General features: G+C 34.0%; 3 pseudogenes across 3 annotated transcripts; all 3 read right to left on the bottom strand.

Annotated features, from left to right (window-relative positions):
• Positions 1 to 796: 796 nt before the first annotated feature.
• On the bottom strand, positions 797 to 5,173 carry LOC111302973 (ferrochelatase-2, chloroplastic-like; annotated as a pseudogene). Its single transcript, XR_016326558.1, has 9 exons — positions 4,912 to 5,173; positions 4,368 to 4,717; positions 4,123 to 4,265; positions 3,805 to 3,906; positions 3,338 to 3,441; positions 3,115 to 3,241; positions 2,817 to 2,973; positions 2,629 to 2,730; positions 797 to 2,530 (listed from the first exon to the last, which is right to left on the bottom strand). The product of XR_016326558.1 is annotated as a ferrochelatase-2, chloroplastic-like (transcript).
• Positions 5,174 to 6,901: 1,728 nt separating this feature from the next.
• Positions 6,902 to 10,959, bottom strand: LOC111302971 (serine hydroxymethyltransferase 3, chloroplastic-like; annotated as a pseudogene). The gene is made up of 10 exons (XR_016326557.1): positions 10,576 to 10,959; positions 10,312 to 10,485; positions 10,095 to 10,213; positions 9,890 to 10,004; positions 9,027 to 9,193; positions 8,605 to 8,712; positions 7,781 to 7,878; positions 7,593 to 7,700; positions 7,376 to 7,448; positions 6,902 to 7,272 (listed from the first exon to the last, which is right to left on the bottom strand). The product of XR_016326557.1 is annotated as a serine hydroxymethyltransferase 3, chloroplastic-like (transcript).
• Positions 10,960 to 15,396: 4,437 nt separating this feature from the next.
• Positions 15,397 to 16,433, bottom strand: LOC149515408 (uncharacterized; annotated as a pseudogene). Its single transcript, XR_016326833.1, has 2 exons — positions 15,658 to 16,433; positions 15,397 to 15,604 (listed from the first exon to the last, which is right to left on the bottom strand). The product of XR_016326833.1 is annotated as an uncharacterized LOC149515408 (transcript).
• Between the last annotated feature and the right edge of the window lie 1,300 nt (positions 16,434 to 17,733).

The raw sequence follows: 17,733 nt of genomic DNA, 5'->3' as shown, positions 1-17,733 counted from the left end.
TTATGAGATTAAATTATGTCTTATTATATTTTAAAAAATTATATTAATAATTTAAATTATATAAACTTTTAAAAATGATAATTTTGATCAATAAATAAATTATTTTATTTTAATCTTTGTACGCACCAAATATAAGACAAGATGATATTATTTAACTTAATCTTATTTATAATATCATTTTATCTTATCCTATTATAATTTTATGTACTAGATATTATAATAAAATAATATTTACTTTAATGTTTAAAAATTACTAATAGTGCTAGCAAAAATGACAATAATGCGAATTCCAAAAAAAAACATGAATAAAAACTATATTCAAGCTATTTCCTTTGTATCATGCATATTTAAACTTAAAAAAAAAACAAAAATCACCAGGTAGGGGATAGGACTCTGACACATGGCAATATCATGAGCATCACTGTAGGATAGTGGAGAGGACTCACCGCAGCTGAACATAACCAAAAATCACCAGGAATGTTACAAAACCCTATTTCTCCTTCTGTTACATGTCTTCTCAGATCCACAAAAACATATATTGGTAATTCTGACTCCGTTCACACAGATCGGAATGCTGCTTTTTTTTTTTTTTTTTTATTTCTGTTTCTTTTTTTTCCTTGTTTATCTTCCAAACTTTATTACTAATCGTAAAATATTGTTGACTCTTTATCAAGATTTAAAATTTTTTTTTAGAAAGCTAGGTTTTCGGTTTATTCTTAGATTCTTCGATGGCGGCGCTTTGGGTGATTCTTTTTAATGTTAAATATTTGTGTTATGTGGATTGACATGGAAATGATGGCTGAAAAGTAAAAGGTCTGAGTAGGAAGCTTATGCTGGGAGTTGATGATGGTATCAAGGTTTAAAAGGGAAAGGGAGATGGCCCCTGTTCTTGTTTCAAGTCATTGCATTGTAACTTTCGCAACCTCTCCTACAACAATCAATGCTATTGCTTTAAGCATGGCTGCGGGTTGAAATAAAAGGCGTGGGCTGCGTTTTAGTATTAAACGCCAGCCTAGACTTCTCCCAACATCACATATTATTCGTTTTTCCCTTTTGCCTTGAACATCTATCAGCTGCTCTAATGCTCTCCTGCGTTGATCAAACCTTCATGCTGATCCATTGAATTTGTTACGTCGTTTACCAACAGTTTTCCCTTGTTTTTTATTTACTGGAAATCTAGAAATAAGAGTTGTTTGATTGTGATTTTCTGTGCTTGTAATCCAAGTCAATCGAAATTTTCTACCCTCCCACTGGGTTAATAGTTTTTAATGATATGTCCTGGTCGTTATGAGGCGTTCCGGAAGGAGATTGGTTAAGCAAAGCATATGTGAAAGAACAGAACACAGACATTGCTACTCTATTTTGGTTTGATTAGAATGTTTTGCTTGATATTGTGCTGGAGAGATTGTCTAATTGAGTCAACAAGAACAGCTTCTCCTAAGTTGAACTGATCAAGCTTTCACCATATTTTTTTCTTGATGTTTTTGTTTTGTTACAATGATTCTCTTGAAAAGCTGTATGAGATTGAAGGAAGAGAGAGATACGTGTGACCAGGCATGAACAGATTCACACGGAAATTAGTCGATATTTTGGCTTAGTGTCCCTTTAAATTTTTCTAAGTTTTTCGTGCATGATTAATATCATGTGTTTTAAAACCCAAACTATTGGAAAGATCTGGATGGTGGCTAACTTCTTTGTATCACGTTGATTTTTTTTAATTATGTTTAAATCTAAATGATTTATCATATCAGTGGTGATGATTTTGAATTTATAGGTGATTCAACATTGGTGAGGTTGTGCTGAGATTTTATCTTGAGTTTGAGGAGGATTTAAAGGACTACTTATGGAAAAGAATGAGAAAAAAAAAAAAATGTCACTGAAACATCTTTCGAAGTCAATCCACTGAGCCCTAAGCCTAAACAAAATTTCGGATTTAATGTTATTATTTTGAGCAAAAAACATAAAAGAAATATTATTTCACTGGTAGCAACTCGTCATGGTTACATTGAAGCCAAATTGCCCAGGTAAATCTTCTTGGTTCCAAAAATTACACCTTCAAAATTCCATCTCTACTTTGTTTATGCCAAATTACCAACCTCCCCGGGGGGGGGTGGGGGACCAAACAAGTCCCTATATTTCTCTCTAAACAGAGGATAACTCCTTAATATAATTGAGACTCTACACTGTCTATGAACAAAAGCTTTCTTAAATCTTGATTAAAAGAGATGATTCCTAAATGAAAGTACCTTCCTTGGTGTCGATAACAAAATGAATGCCAAGATTGAACCGCAGAACATTTTGACAAGGTATCTCAAGCGGTCATATTCGGCTTCTTCAGCAGTGTCCCTCGGGGTTGAAAGAGCTTTTGCTGATGGTAGAGCTTCAATTACAGCAGCAGCTAGATCTGTGATAAACGAAGAGGTGCAACCTAGAGCAGGCACACGACCCCAATTCTTGATACCAGATTCAAGAGCTAAGTGCTTATATTCCATGTCAATCTCTTCAAGAGTCTATGTGCTCAATCACAAAGCTGGAATTTGAGATGGCAGTAAAATTAATTTTCACTACATAATCGACCATTTCAAAGCACATATCAAGAACAGCTACTTTAAACCATGAATCATGTACCTTATGGGAACTGCTAGAAGACTCTTCACACCTTTCTGGCCAAGCTCAAGAAGGACTTCATCAGTGCAGCTGTGCAGGGCTTCAGCCATTGCACAAGCCCAACTCAGACTCTAGTATAGCATGAAGAAGAAGTTACGCATAACATTTTTTCATTTTTCAAGTGAAAGAAGGAACTTGAGTTCTAAAACCAACCTGGTAAGCAAGGGTATTATCATTTCCCATTACTCTAGCTTTCAGCTATTGCAAAATTAAGTAGATGCACTCCTCCATTTGATCTTTGTATGGATCTCCAGCATCCTCAACGTAACTGACAGGAACCCCATGGGCACTAAAGAATATCATAACCTGAAGTTCAAAAGAATATTAGAAATAGTTGCAATAAAATAAATCTCAAAGACTGACCACAATTTGACATCAAATTCTAATTAATGACTTTATGCATAAAAAAAAGAATACAGAAGTAGTCTATGAAGTAAAAAAACAAACCTCTTCAGGTTTTGAAAATCTGCCCAACTCTTTCTCAATCATGCCGGTCATAGACCTAATATAACCTTGTCGTTGATACCATGAAAGAATGAGAGAATCAGGTAGTCTCGATAAATACGCATCTTCCCTGAAAAATAACTCACATTCAGAGCCATTTACAAGGGAGAACAGTAATGGATGATTTCAAGCAGAAAAGGTGTAACAAAAATGATCAAACACCTACCTGAATATGCGCTGGAGAACTCGGATGCTTGATCCAGTCGTTGAGATGGAGAACTGAGGATGTACTGGCAGCACAACAAGCTTTGTTATCCTGTCCTGCTTAATCTGTTGCATAAAATAAATAACTTAGCAATATAGACTCAATGCACATTGAAGATAGATTATTCAGGGTTAAACAGATAATTCCATATTAAAATATGAGGTATAATTTCAAGGATTTGAAGGTATAATCATATAAAACAAGAACTTGCAAAAAGGCATTGCAATTCTTTCTTTTTCTCTTCACTCCATATATATATTCCTTCTGTAGGGATTTGATCTACTTAACAACAAACTCTCAATGTCACCTAAACCAAAACAGCAAGAGCTCACTCCTCCATATGGTATCTCACAAGTTAATAACTTCACCAATGGTCTCTGAAGAAACTTAAAACCCAGGCAAATTTGTTTGACTATCGAAAGACCCACCTACTCAATTGCCTCCTCAGTGAATAGGTACCAATATCGCATTCCAACATAAACATTGGCACGTGTTTTCTTTGCCTCCAAAGCCATTCTAAGAGCATCCAGCTGCAACAAATTCTTCAAGCTATAAATACACTTATCGCATTGAAACTACAAAAGTTAAACCATCAACATGCGGAATCAGTTTAAAAGCACAGAACAGATTTAACATGATTTACTTCAGATTTTGGAACAAAATATCCATACCAAAAGCAAATGTTCACTTTCACAAAGCACTAGCATTAAGTAAATATGCCAATATCTACAATTAAGGGAGTTTACCTGTTCATCAGTTATTTTACGCAGAGGTGAGCCACCACAAATGGCAGCATACGCTTCTTACTTTTGGGAGCCCGAAGAACAGAAATTAACTTTGCCAATGGTCGTTGAAGAAACTTAAACAGCCTTGGTAGCCATATTATATCCTGAATCAAGAAAACAATATCACCATCGGCACACCACTGAAATTTAAAACTCACAAATGTTTATTTAAAGTAAATAAAAAAGGAACGCCGAAACTAACATACAGGGTCAGTAAACAAGTTATACAGAAACCGTTGAACATCGTAGAGGCTCCGGCCCTCCAAGATTCAAAAGTAGGACGCCAAGTTTCTCTTCTGTGGCATCTGCGTAATGAGATTTTACAACATTTTCACCGAATGTGCAATCTCCCACCGCGCAATTCGCTCGCAAGTTCAGATTTCTCTTCTGACTTGATCCACCACTGAGACGGGGTCCTTTGATAACGTTATGATTTTGAGATTTCAGGTCAGAACTTAACGCGACAAGGGCTTTAGATGAAGGTTTATCAGCATCATTGAATCCCTCAGATGAATGGCGTGAGACAGAGTCAATATGCCTGCCCCGATGAATCAACCTGAATAACAAAATAAAGAAATTGACAAAGTAGTAAATTTGGGAAACATTTGGTCCAAAAAAATTCATCTTCGTTCACAAAACAAAAACTTTGTACAATCTCGACAAATTATTAGGATCTAAAGTAAGAACACATTCACAGAAACCATAAATTATAAACATTTGATTAAAACCCCAAGAAAACAAAAGGATCACCTTGAAAATATATCATATGAATTGCAGAGACTGGACCCAGAAAGCTTGGTATAGGAAAGAACTCCAGATAAAGATGCTGCCTCCATGGTTTTGATCTGAAGAATTGTCTTCTATTGAAAGTATGATGGATACGAAGAAGCTGGGGAAGAGGAAGGTGAGAGAAAAAATAAAAATAAAAAATGGAATCTGGGTTTTGGTGAATTTGCAACAGATTTTTGTAGATAAATTATGACAGAGGTGTTTATACCTTCTGAAAACTTACAATTTAATTTTTGTATTATAATGATTTGAATTTAATTTTTGTATTATTTTAATTTAATAATTATAATTTAGTTATAAATTTTGTTAATTTTTTACTATTAAAAAATTAATTTAATTATTGATTTGATGTCACAATCGTTGATTTTAGTAGATAAAATTAATTATTAATTATTAATTATTTTTGTATTTTAAAATTTAAAATTTAATCGTTATATTCACGTAAAATTTAAAATTTTTATCTCTTTAATATAAAAAAATATTTTAAATTTTTTATAAAATTTCTATTTTTTAAAATATTAAATTAATTTTTTTGAATATTTTAATATTTTAAATTTCATTTTTTTGAAAATTTTTGTTTTTTTTTTCAAAATTTAACATTTTTATTTAAATAAAATATTTGATTTTATTATTTTTTATTTTTTGAAATTTTTATAAAATTTTTCGTATTTTTTAATTTTTAGGTTTTTAGAAATTTTTTGTAATATTTTATGTTTTAGAAAATATTTTTGTAATATTTAAAATTTTATAATATTTTAATTTTTATGTTATATCGTGGTTAGGACTAAGGCTGTAAACGAGCCGAGCCGAGTCGAATAGTGAGAAACTCGAGCTTGAGCTCGACTCACAACTAGGGGCTCAATATTCGACTCGAGCTCGATCGAGTTTTATTTTTGAAGCTCGAGCTCGATTCGTGATCGAATTCGAGCTACTCGAGCTCGCTCGATTAAGTTCGATTAATATGTAAAAATAAGCTCGATTCGTATACTCGACAAGAGTTTGATTATTCATGCTCGAACTTGAACTTGAACTCGGACTCGAAATATTTTATTAATTAAAATAATAAAAATATATTTAAATATAAAAGCTCGGTTAGGCTCGCGAGCTACTCGAGTCAGATATAAGAATACTCGAATTCGGCTTGATCGATAAGTTGAGCTATTCGAGCTCGACTTAATAATAATCGAACTGAATTCGAGTTTTTTTCGAATCGAACCCGAATAACTTGCGAGTACTAATGTATCATTTACACCCTTAGTTAAGACTCTAAGAGTACTCTTTCTTCTTTGATCTAATGGCCAGGTTTTAATCCCCAAAAACAAACCTAAATTACAACATTATGACTAGATAGGGTAAGCAAAAGTCTATTTAAACCGATTAAATCGATCAAAATTGAGTGAATTCAGTTGAATCGATTTGATTTATTCAGTTTTAGTTATAATTGATTTTTTAAATTGATTAAATTGATTAATTCGGTCAGTTTTCGATTTTTAAAATTGATAATCGTACTGATCGAATTAATTAATTTTTTAATAATTAAAAATAAAAAAAATTGAGATAAATATTTTTATTTATTTTTTTTGTAAAATATTGTTGAAATTATTAAATTCTTTAGTAATTTAATTTGGATGATACTAGAGTTTGAATTTTATTGAATTTAATTTGTGGTTAAATAATTATTTATAATAAAAAGAAAAATGATAAAAAAAATTAATTATTTAACTGAACCGATTTCGATCGGTTTGATTATGATCGATTATTTAATAATATTCAATCGATTCGATTATTTGTCAAATGAAAATCGATTAAATCGATTATTAATTTTTTCAAATCGAACCGATCGAACTAATCATTTATTCACCCTAGGATTAGGACTATTACTTCTTACTTGTAATTTTAACACATATGGCTGGAAATAAGAAATTGATATATTTGAACATTATATCTCAAGAACGCTTCAAAATTTTTATATATCTATCTGTTAGTACGTACAAATACAAAAGCTGAAAACTGTGTTGGATTGACCTTGTTTTGATGTTCTCAAATTCTCATTACTACTGCCATCCATGCCATTCATACGCCAGGGATGGGAAATCAGGTTGTTAGCGCTTCAACTCTGCTACGGAGATTTGACACCTTTCCGGTCAAAGGAAATCGGCGAGATGCCACAAACTTCATCTTTGGCATCAATAGTTATTTGCATGCCCTCATGGATGAATTTAGCAACAACTGTGAATTCCTTTTCTGTAAATCCTATAGTAGTCATAGCAGGTGATCCGATGCGAATGCCACCGGGCGCAAGTGCACTCTTAATCCTATCCCCTGCAAAATTTGAGATGTGCAAGTACTGGTGACATAAGAAAAAAGAAAATTTTAAATGAATTTAAAAAATAAAGTTAAAAAGCGCAAATAAGGCAGAACTCACCAGGCACCGAGTTTTTGTTCGAGTTGATAGAGGCCATGTCAAGTGGTTTCTCCACAGAAGCCCCATCGATACCCTGTTGAAGGAGAAGTAACATAAAGAAAGAGGCAAAGGGAGCATAGGATGTCTATAAAAGAATCAGAACAATAGTTCCAATGCTACTCAGATTTTAAAGATAAAGAGCACACGTCTGGCATGTCTTACAGAGATGGTAACTTACCAATGGCCTCAGATCCACAAGTACAAGGTGATTGTCGCTGCCACCAGAAACCAGCTTGTTGCCAAGTTCAACCAATCGGCTTGCAAGAGCTCTACAATTAAACACTACCTGCAGGATGAAGTACCCGTATTAGACTTGATCACCAGGACAAAACTTCGACTAAATTTTTTATCTTGGAAGGACAGTACCAGGTTCTGGTAAGCCTTGAACTCGGGCGACTCTGCATGTTTTAAGCAAACTGCTAGTCCACCCATTGTGTCATTCAGCGAAAAAAAATCAAATTATTCTTTTTTATGTGAATTTAATAAAAATCAAACAAATAAAGTTAATAAATAAATTATTAAACTACAAGTACAAGAACATAAGTAATTTACATGAAAAATCTCTCTAAAACTAAAAGTAAAAATCAAGGTAATAACAAATAATTTTTATTATTAAAATAATGAGAATACAAAATTCTCTTTAGTTAAAATTAGAGGTATACAATCACAATATTTTAAAATTAAATAATTTTGATAAAAAAATAATATTACAAGAAAAAATTGAAAAAGACTAAACAAATTTAGGAGTTAACAAATATTCACGAAATCAATAAATAAAAAATTCCAAATCCAATCCCTATTGTTCAGACTGAAAAATAATAAGTTGTAAATATACTGTTAAAATTTTAGTTCAATCGAATAACGAATTGACCTCGATCAAATTATTTAATCAAAACTACACAAAACCTTTTTTTTTTCTTTTTTCTTCTATTTTGTTGCCACACTCTCTTGTTTTTTTTTTTTCAGCCATATAAAAATTTAAAAGCCTATAACCAAGCATGAAAAAATTAAAAAATTCCTAAAGAATGAGCTTTAGTTTAAGGTCACCTCTATACGGAAAAAACTAAGCCAGGGATTATGCCTCTCACAATATGTAACTAGTTTCATAACTTAAAAGCCTCAGTTTGAAAGCCAGAAGAAGGTTAGAATAGGAGAATTCAGATTATTAATAGGAGTAAAAGATGTCAAACTAACCTATAAACCTGAAAAAACAGCATTATTGATGGCAGTTTCTAAATAAATTCCAAGAACAGGATCCTTCTTGAAGAAGATCATGCCACCTCTTGGACCTCTCAAGACTGGAAATAGTAAAAGAAAATTAAGTAGGTTATTCACATGGGCATTAATGCAAAGGAAGTAAATAATACTATTTGGAAGATACAACAGTATTGGTGAGTTTATGGGCAGAGCAGATCTTTCTAATGCACATGATAAGTAAATCAGGATCCAAACAAAGTGAAGGCTGCATTCTGTACTAGATGAGGGAAAAGATCAAGTGAGATTAGCCATGCTACATGAAAGTAAAATTTCTCAAGTGTCCTAAGTAAATATAAATATTACGACAAGCCAAACTAACGATATGTCAAGTAAATTAACATACATAGAGCTCAACACAGCAATTAAAAATATGCAACCCCAACCTTGTGTGTAGTTGTCACAATATCACAATATTCAAAGAGGTCAGCAACTACAGAAGCAGCAACAAGTCCACTCATATAAGCCATATCCATTATAAGAAATGTACCAACAGCATCTGCGATCTTCCAACAGATATGAATTCTAATAAGTTCGATGCTAAAATATATGCAAATACATAAAAAAAAAAAAAAGTTTTCATTCAGTGGTAGTGGTAGGTAAATTTTGATAGATATTACAGTACAATTAGCAAGTGTCACGGCTTTAGAAAAAAATCATAAATTTTTCATCAATTATGTGCTAAAGTTAATCTTGAATTATAAGAGTTTACACATATTTTTTCATGTGAGATATCTTTTGTATGATAAAATCGTAAAGTCAGAAAAATTAGAACGGACAATATCTCATAAGGGTATAAGCCGTAACAGATAAATTAATATATGATGTCAGATAAGTGTATGTCCAGGTCTTAGAGCTGTGCAGGCTTGAAAGTTGAATTTTGATCTATAACAAGTGATATCAGAATTAATTCTGAAAGTATAAATGATGTGTCACCAAAGGTGATCGACCTTCGTTGGAGTGGGAGAAGATATCATGTTTTTAAAAAAGAATCATAACTCTCACATCGATTATATACTAGAGTTAAATTTTGAGATATAAGAGTTTACATATATCTCTTTTTATAAGATATATTTTATAAGATAAAATTGTGAAATCAAATGAATTTAAATAGATAATATGTATAAATTATGATAAGCAGATTGATTTGAAATTCTAAACAAATGCATATTTAAATCTTAAAATCGTAAAATTTAAAAGTTGAATTTCAATATATGACACAAGCATCTCGTGCGAGGATAATCAAAATCTCGAGGATAGGCATGGGCACCAGCAATTATGGGTTTTGATCGAAAGAGAGTAGCTGTTTTCTCCAGCATGTCATAGTCAACAAGGCCTGTTCCAAAATTCAGATAAATTGAATCAACCATCAAGCCAGTGTACCAACCAAGAAACCCTAGTCAGTCTAATAATAAGGATGCATAACCTGTGGATTCATCAAGTCGATAAGGCATTGACTCAAAATAAATTGATGTGCCGGATACTCATCTTTTAGCAGTCATAAATCCATGTGACAAATGTCGCCCATGAGGTAAATCCAGACCCTATACCGGTTATATTAAGAAATTATTGATTTCTGCATTATCCAAGAGAGAGAATTAAATTATAGCAGCTAATACCATAGAAGCATCTAACATCTTAGCATTATTCGATCATGTGGATTAAGAATTGCTGTATAAACCTCAAAATTAGCAGGAGAACCTGACAATGGTTGAACGTTAACTCCCCACTTCTTTTCATCCAAGTGAAATGCCGCTAAAGCTGTCTTCTGGCAAAGTGTTTCAAGTTCATCAATGTACTCATTGCCACCATAGTACCTGCAATAAACAATAGGATCATTAGCTGCAAACAATTAAATCAAAACCAACAAAGGTTAAACATCTATGCATTTGCTTAATTAGATATACCTTTTACCAGGTAGTCCTTCGGAATACTTGTCTGTGAGACATGACCCAACTGCTTCCATCACAGCACGGGATGTAAAGTTCTCTGAAGCAATAAGCTCAAGGCTGTGGAGCTGCCTTTGCTTCTCCTTGCTAGTAATTGCGGGAACCTCAGGATCAGCTTCACTAAGGCCACGGTCCACAAAGCTGCTTTCTAGCACAGGGACAGAGACTGGAGATGGAGGCCTTCCTGTAACTAAACTCCCTTCAAGTTGAGCTCTTCAAGGCTTCACTGACTAAAGCTTAATTTGGTGCGCGAATCCAGTAATACCTGACCCTTTTAGAGGAAATGATGGTCTATTGACCCTCATGGGCTGCTGCAAAGAACCCATCATTACAGCTCCACTACAAACCGCGTTCTAGCTTTCCACTAGTATTCCTAACAAATTTCCTACGAATTTACAATGGAAGAAAATATAGAATTAAAATGAAAAATTCAACTAACACCAATTATTTGTTGAGAGCAAAAAATGAACGGCCTTTACATTAAAAAAAAATTGGAATTTTGTTTTGAAAACTGAAGTTCTTGTCGGAGACTAGTGAAAAGCTGACACTCACAAATTTCAAAGTTCACATAAAGACATGAAAGCTAAAGAAATCAGCATATTTATAATGACCATTTAAAAAAAACTTTATAGCCCACAGAGATTAATTGAAACAAAAAAAATGATTTACTGAAAAGTAAATTGAAAGATAAACAAAAAAATGACAAAAGCGGTGTCAGCGAACAAATTATCAGCAACAGTGATCACACAGGGATAGCTGTACTAATATCCCCCCCCCCCCCCCCCACAAGAAAAAGGAAACCATAGATGCAAGTATATTTTCTATCAATCCAATAGAAATATGTAATACAAATTGCCTTCTCTTACCTCGCAGTGAGATCCAAGAGAAAATCGGGAGATCAAATAGTAATATTTTCCTAGAATTTATCTACTGACACTAGAATATTAAAAATTATTTGTTATTTACTGTTTGCGTTTGCAAATCGGGATTCTCCGATCAAATGTGATATTAAATTCATGACTGATAGCAGACTGGCTCCATAACAGTGTCAACAGCAGGTGCTAATCCATGGCGACCTGACTGCCGCTTGGAGCCAAGATTTAGTTAAACGGGAGAAGACCCATGAAACCGACCGTTGTTTCATGACACAATAACCTGTTTATATTTCACTATTTTGTCTTATTTTTGCCCCTTCCAATTTTTTGTAGCTTCACTTAATGCTCTTGTTCAGTTATTTTATTGTGCTTTAAAAAGAAAATGTAACTTGCATTGTAGAATTTTTGGGAGCTCAACAGTTGACGCGCATCCAGTCAGACACGGGTGTTTGTTGTTTACAATAGCAATCCACCTTTTGCATGGTGCCGAAAGTAAGCTACTTTCACGATTGGAGGAAGCCTTTGCTTCTCCATGGTTTCCTTCAAATTTAAAGCAGTTAATTTGTGACCATTTTGTCTTATCATTCACCCTCTTCAGTATAGACAGCACTAGCTTGCTAATCTGAATTCTTTTCTATTCCCCCAATTATGTATGTCTACTCTTTTATTGGCTAATTGTTTTGTATTATTGGTATTGGATGACTGATCTGTGTATTTATAGCCTAGAGAAACTAGCTCAAAGAAGATAGCTTGAAATATTTTCGAATTTCATGTTAGGAATTATACAAATTTTCGCAACAGTTTCTGTCAACCTACTTACTTCCCTGTTTTGGTACTTGTTGATATTATTCCTTATTTTTGTATCATTCATGTGCTTATCTAGACCCCCGTTTGATTTCTTGTATTATTCCTCAAGTTTGAGTTGCTTGTATTGCCGATTGCTGGATGCTTGTCATTACTTATTTGCACCAATTCTGACTCTGACTTCTGGAAGGGAAGCTCCTTCACTGACAACCGAGGTTTAGTCACAAATATATTTATTTGCCATACCCAATTGTATCCATTTTAATGAGGATTTTGTGAGGAAAATTAGTTCCTCACTTCAAATAATATTTTGTTGTGTAATTAGGTTATCATCCGTGGGCACAAGTAGGCGCAGATATAACCTGTATTTCAGAAATCTGAAATCTCTCTTCTGAATCGTCTATTTGCAGTAATATATACATAATATTTGCTTTTTCAAAAATAAACTCTATTATGCCTCGTCTCCAGAGTTACATTAATATTTATATATTTTATTTGTGTAGGATCAAATTCAAGTGTTTCTTCCACTGGCACATTTATTGTTGAAGAAGAAGAATGATCATTCATGAGTTGATAGAACTAAGTTTTATGGTTGTTTTTAGTTAATAAAATGTTTCAAGTTGGATGTTTATTTATCAAATTATATTAGTGTGTTACTGTGTTTAGTTTTTTTGGATAATTTACTGTATTTAGTTTTATAAACGGATATTTTAATGGATTCAAATATTTAACAGATAGTGATTATTTAAGTGGATACAGATTTGGATAATGATATTGAATTTAAACTGATAATTAAACAAATTCGGATATCATGAAAAATAAATGAATTTAAATATGAACATTTTAAAATTAGTGAATTTCCACTCTGTGGCCATTCCTACTTCACTATACCTTGCTGAGCTGTTCTAGGTAATTCCAGTCTTGTCTTTTGTTGTCATCTTAATGGTTACCTACAACTTTTACAATAGGAATTTTTTTACTGCAACTTCTGATTGATCTGAGCTTACCCCTTTTACATTGGCTCTATTTTTTACGGTAAGATCCATGCTGTTAGAAATAAATCTTTGCTGTTGGTGAACGAAAAAAATATCTATTTTGTTCTCAAGGAAAGGTGAAAATTTGGGTTGTACTTCTTTTTTAGCCTGCCTGGGTTGACAGTGCTTGACCACTCTCTTTAAAAAACATTCCACTCTTAACATATGATGATCTACAATGTTTTCACTACCGTTGCAGATTTTTCTTGCAGATGCCATATGCTACTTCAAATCCTGTGCCCTGAGCTGAGATGAACCCACTTCATAAGTTCCTTTTCATATGGGTTGTTATCATTTTTCTTTCTTGGACATGCACGGCTCAATGTGATGTAAAATAACTTATCAAGTAGATTTTCACATATCAAAAGCCAACTATAAGAATGGATATGTTCAAAATTTAAATGACAGCTCTTCATGTCTTTTCATCTAGATTGTAGGATAAGGCCTAAAGAAGCCTTTTGTTTAAATTGATGCCATAAAGTTTTCTGGTATTCTTGTTGTTTACGGAAGGGTGGTCAGGAGTGGGATTTGTGAACATATACCTTTTTTAAGAATTTCTAAAAATAAAATTGAGTGGTATGAGTTCACAATAAATGCTATTTTAAGAACCAATCCTATCATTGGCTGATAAACCTTCAACAATCACTAGTATCCCTTGCAACTGAAGAGAAGTGAAAACTTAATTTCAACATAATGCTCGACTTCTTAGCAGAGATATTTGGCTGTGCATGTAAGTGAGAATTACATAGAATAAGAGTAAACACTGTAATTTTTGTTTGATTTGGAGATAATTCTTTTGTGTTTTCCCCCGGTTTGGTGTCTGATGGAGTAATTAATTTATCCATGCCTTACAGGATGCGATGCGTTAAAGTCTTCACCTTGGCTACCATTGCTTGAGATGTTACTTGAATAATTGGTAAACTATGACTTGTTTCTTCTTCTTTTTGTCCTTTTTCATCTGTTGCAAATCTATGGTTTTTGTTAAATGTTCAGTAATTGCTTGAAGTTATGATGATGATTTTTATAGTTTAAGCTTTGATCAAACAATATTCTCATCATTTGCTACTTAACTATCCCACCCTCCCTTTGCTCCTTTTTTGCCTTCATTTTTTTTCTTTCCACACCCAAGAGTGTTTGCATTCCTTTTCCCTGCAATTGTTCCTATTGGGATGTATTATGAAACCTAAATTTCTCAGGTGGATGCAATTCAATCTTGATGAGGTCAGATAACTACTGATGGCAGATGTTGTCGGACAAGTGGTAGCATATTATGGAATATCATAAAAGCGCGAGAACCAGCTGCTGCCAAAGACTTTGAGGTGTGTACGTATAAGCACATCAGTGCAATTCTTTTCCTTTTGGAGAGCTGAACGTAGACGTGTATGCATGAGAACTTTCAAATTCATCAATCAATTGGATGGTCTAAATTATGTCATTAGGAACTGGTTGTCTGGTTATTTGTATGCTCTGAAGTTTAGGGTTATCAATATAGTAGCCGATATAAATAATCCACTTTCTTAGATTGACGCCCGATATTATGTAACAATTTTATAGTGTTTTGGTAGGTTGGCTTTGTATTCTAATTGCAGCAGTGATGAATTCCATTTTTATGTAAAAATTTTGTATGATTCAAGCAAGATTTGTTTTCGATAATCGATATGATAGCCTTTGAACATGGCTCAGGATGCCATTCCAATGCGATTCATAGGCCTTTGGTTCTTGTATCTTGTTAAGTTCCAACTTAGTAGCCACTGCTGGTGTATGCGTTTTGTTTCTACAAATAGTTATCCAGAATACGTGCCTAATGGTATTTTTAATTTTGCAGAAGCAATTTAAGCCACAAAATATCATACAGGCACCAGCACAGAACAAAGAGAGTTCTTCTCAAGAAATTGTCTGTACACCATCTAATGGAACTTCAGCAAGTGTTCCCGATGACTCTCAACTAATTCCTCAAAGCCCGCACGAACGGTTCCCTTTCGATCTAAGCTTTGAAATTATAGACAAAATCATCTAAGCAGGTGTACTTAGAAAAGGAAGTCTCAAGTTGGAATCTTTTTCCCAACTTAACCAATGATGGCAATGGTAAGAAGTGAAAAGAAATGGATACTGACCACTCTCAAAATCCGGTTCTGTGAAAGAGATTTCTTGGCTTCATGAGCTGCTAAGCCGAATAAATTGGTGAGATCGCCTGACCAGAAGAGACAATGGTAGCCAAGAGTGCCCGAAGCGCAGCAATGGTCGACTCAACACTCTGCTGAACTCTTTTCTAAGCTATAAAACCACAACAAATGAAAATGAAATAGAAAAGGAGAAAGAAAAAGTACCCAAGAGGCGGATTTGGAGAGAGTGGCGAAAGCAAAGCGGTGGTTGGGGTTGATAGAGAGCTTGGAGTTGACGAAGAGAAAGATCAAGCGAAAATGGCGTGTACGCATGACCACAGCTGCGAAGATCACGATTGTTCTTATAATTGATCTCTTTACAAGCACATCAAGGTCCTTTCTCTCATTATTTTTAGCCGGAATATTTTGAAGATTCAACCGACTCATTACTAATTTTTGTCGTCCCTAATTGATTTTTGAAGTAAAATTCGATTTATTTTTCCACTATCCTATTTAAAGGAATTTACGTGTTGTTTTTTTCCCCCCTTAAAAGTTTGTTTATTGTTTAGATAACTGCTTTGAATGAGGCTAATCCAGGAACTGCATTACTTTTGTTAATTCCTATTTGCAATTTTTGACATTTTGGAGTGGGGTGTAGGCTCTGCTTTTTGTACGCAAGTAATGAATCTTACGTGAAATGCAATTTTGATACTTAATTGTCGCTCATTAATATGAGCTGATTTAATGTTTGTTTTGAGTGATATAGTTTTGTCAATTCAATCTCTTAGCTTGATCCAATGGGGTGGCAAATGGAAATGCTTTTAGCTTCCCAAACCTCGTGAAAAATTGCAAACCCCTCGGGAAGCTGTCTGTTTTTCTGCTGTACTTGCATTTTCAGTGTGTTTCTTGGTGAATATGCTCGTTAATTTTGGTATCAAAATCTTGTTGAATACCTGTCATTTCAATTTCTGCTCCACTTGTTAATCATAGGAATTGAGACCAGAATATAAGCAAGTAGCCATTTTTCAGAAGCGGCATAATCCCTTCACAGCCTTTGCAGTTTTCACAACGCAATGAAGCCGATGTACGGTTGTTTGTGTTCAATCAGATGTATTCAATTTGAGCAGTCTTAAACCAAAAAAAAAGAAAAAAGAAAAGGCTGTCGCATTTCAGTCCTAATTCAAGTTTAGATTTTGATCTCTTAAATCACAACAGAAAAATTAGAGCTTAAGTTGGGGAATGCTGTGTGCCGGAGACATGGGCCTGCTTAGAAAAAAGAACCCCTTTCTTTCAGAGCGGATTAAAGTGGAGTTTTTTCCTGAACTAAGATAGATTTAAATTTTAATTCTTAAAATAGAGTATATTTAAATTTTATTCTTAAATAAAGGTATTTTAGTCTAATTGAATTCCACGTCAGATTTATACTTCCATGTCAGCATCTCCTAAGACATAAATATTTGTTATTTTTTTCCCTTAATTCTCAACCAAGTAACACCAAAACCTACAGGGAGGAAATTTACTAGTGTAGCAATGCTCAGAAGAGTGTAGCAATCCGAGCAACATAACCGACAACACGATGAGTCATAAGAAGTAAAACCCAAGTCAGTTGCTTGCCATTCTTTCCTCCGCTATTTTCCACAGGCCTGAATGCAGCATTTGGGCCGTCAATATTCACAGTATATATCTTGATAATATTCTTTTGGCGGAGGAGAGCCCTGATTGGTGATCTACTCCTCTCTCTCACATCACTTGGCCATATGTCTGAGGGAAGAAGCTGTAAAAGTGGAGGTAGAGATGCAGATGCATGGTGGTCGCCTCTCATACCCTTTCCTTTCATTGAAGAAGTTGCCTCTTTTACAATCTCCATGTTCCCAATCCATTGGCATTGACCTATCAAATCTACTCCCCTTGTAATCATCGTCTAGATAATCCGGTTGATATATATGCATGCTATGATCGGGAAACCTGCCTTCATGCTTGGGAGATAGTGGACCGCGGACTCCAAAGTCTCATTCTTATGCCCTCCCTAGCCCACCCACAATGAGGAGATATAAAAGCATTCATATTCCTTTCGAGGCGCTGATAGAAAGCACTTGGAAGAGCATGTGAAGGTGGAGGACCATGGTAGCCTCCACGAGGACTTCACCCGAAAAAACTCTTCAATTTTCGTTAGGTAACATTTCTTTTTCCTTATTTTTTTCGGTTTTAGATCTAAATTCCTTCTTATCTCTATTTGAAGTTGCAGATTTTGAAAAATCTCAGATGATGATGGAGCTGATGAGATGAAGCTAGATTTTTTCT

The sequence above is a fragment of the Durio zibethinus genome, chromosome 13, assembly GCF_047325235.1.
Source record: "Durio zibethinus cultivar Kanyao isolate XHJ-2024 chromosome 13, ASM4732523v1, whole genome shotgun sequence".
Classification (NCBI taxonomy): Eukaryota; Viridiplantae; Streptophyta; class Magnoliopsida; order Malvales; family Malvaceae; genus Durio; species Durio zibethinus.
Note: the sequence above shows the minus strand (reverse complement) of the source record. Positions and strands in the feature narration are given on the sequence as shown.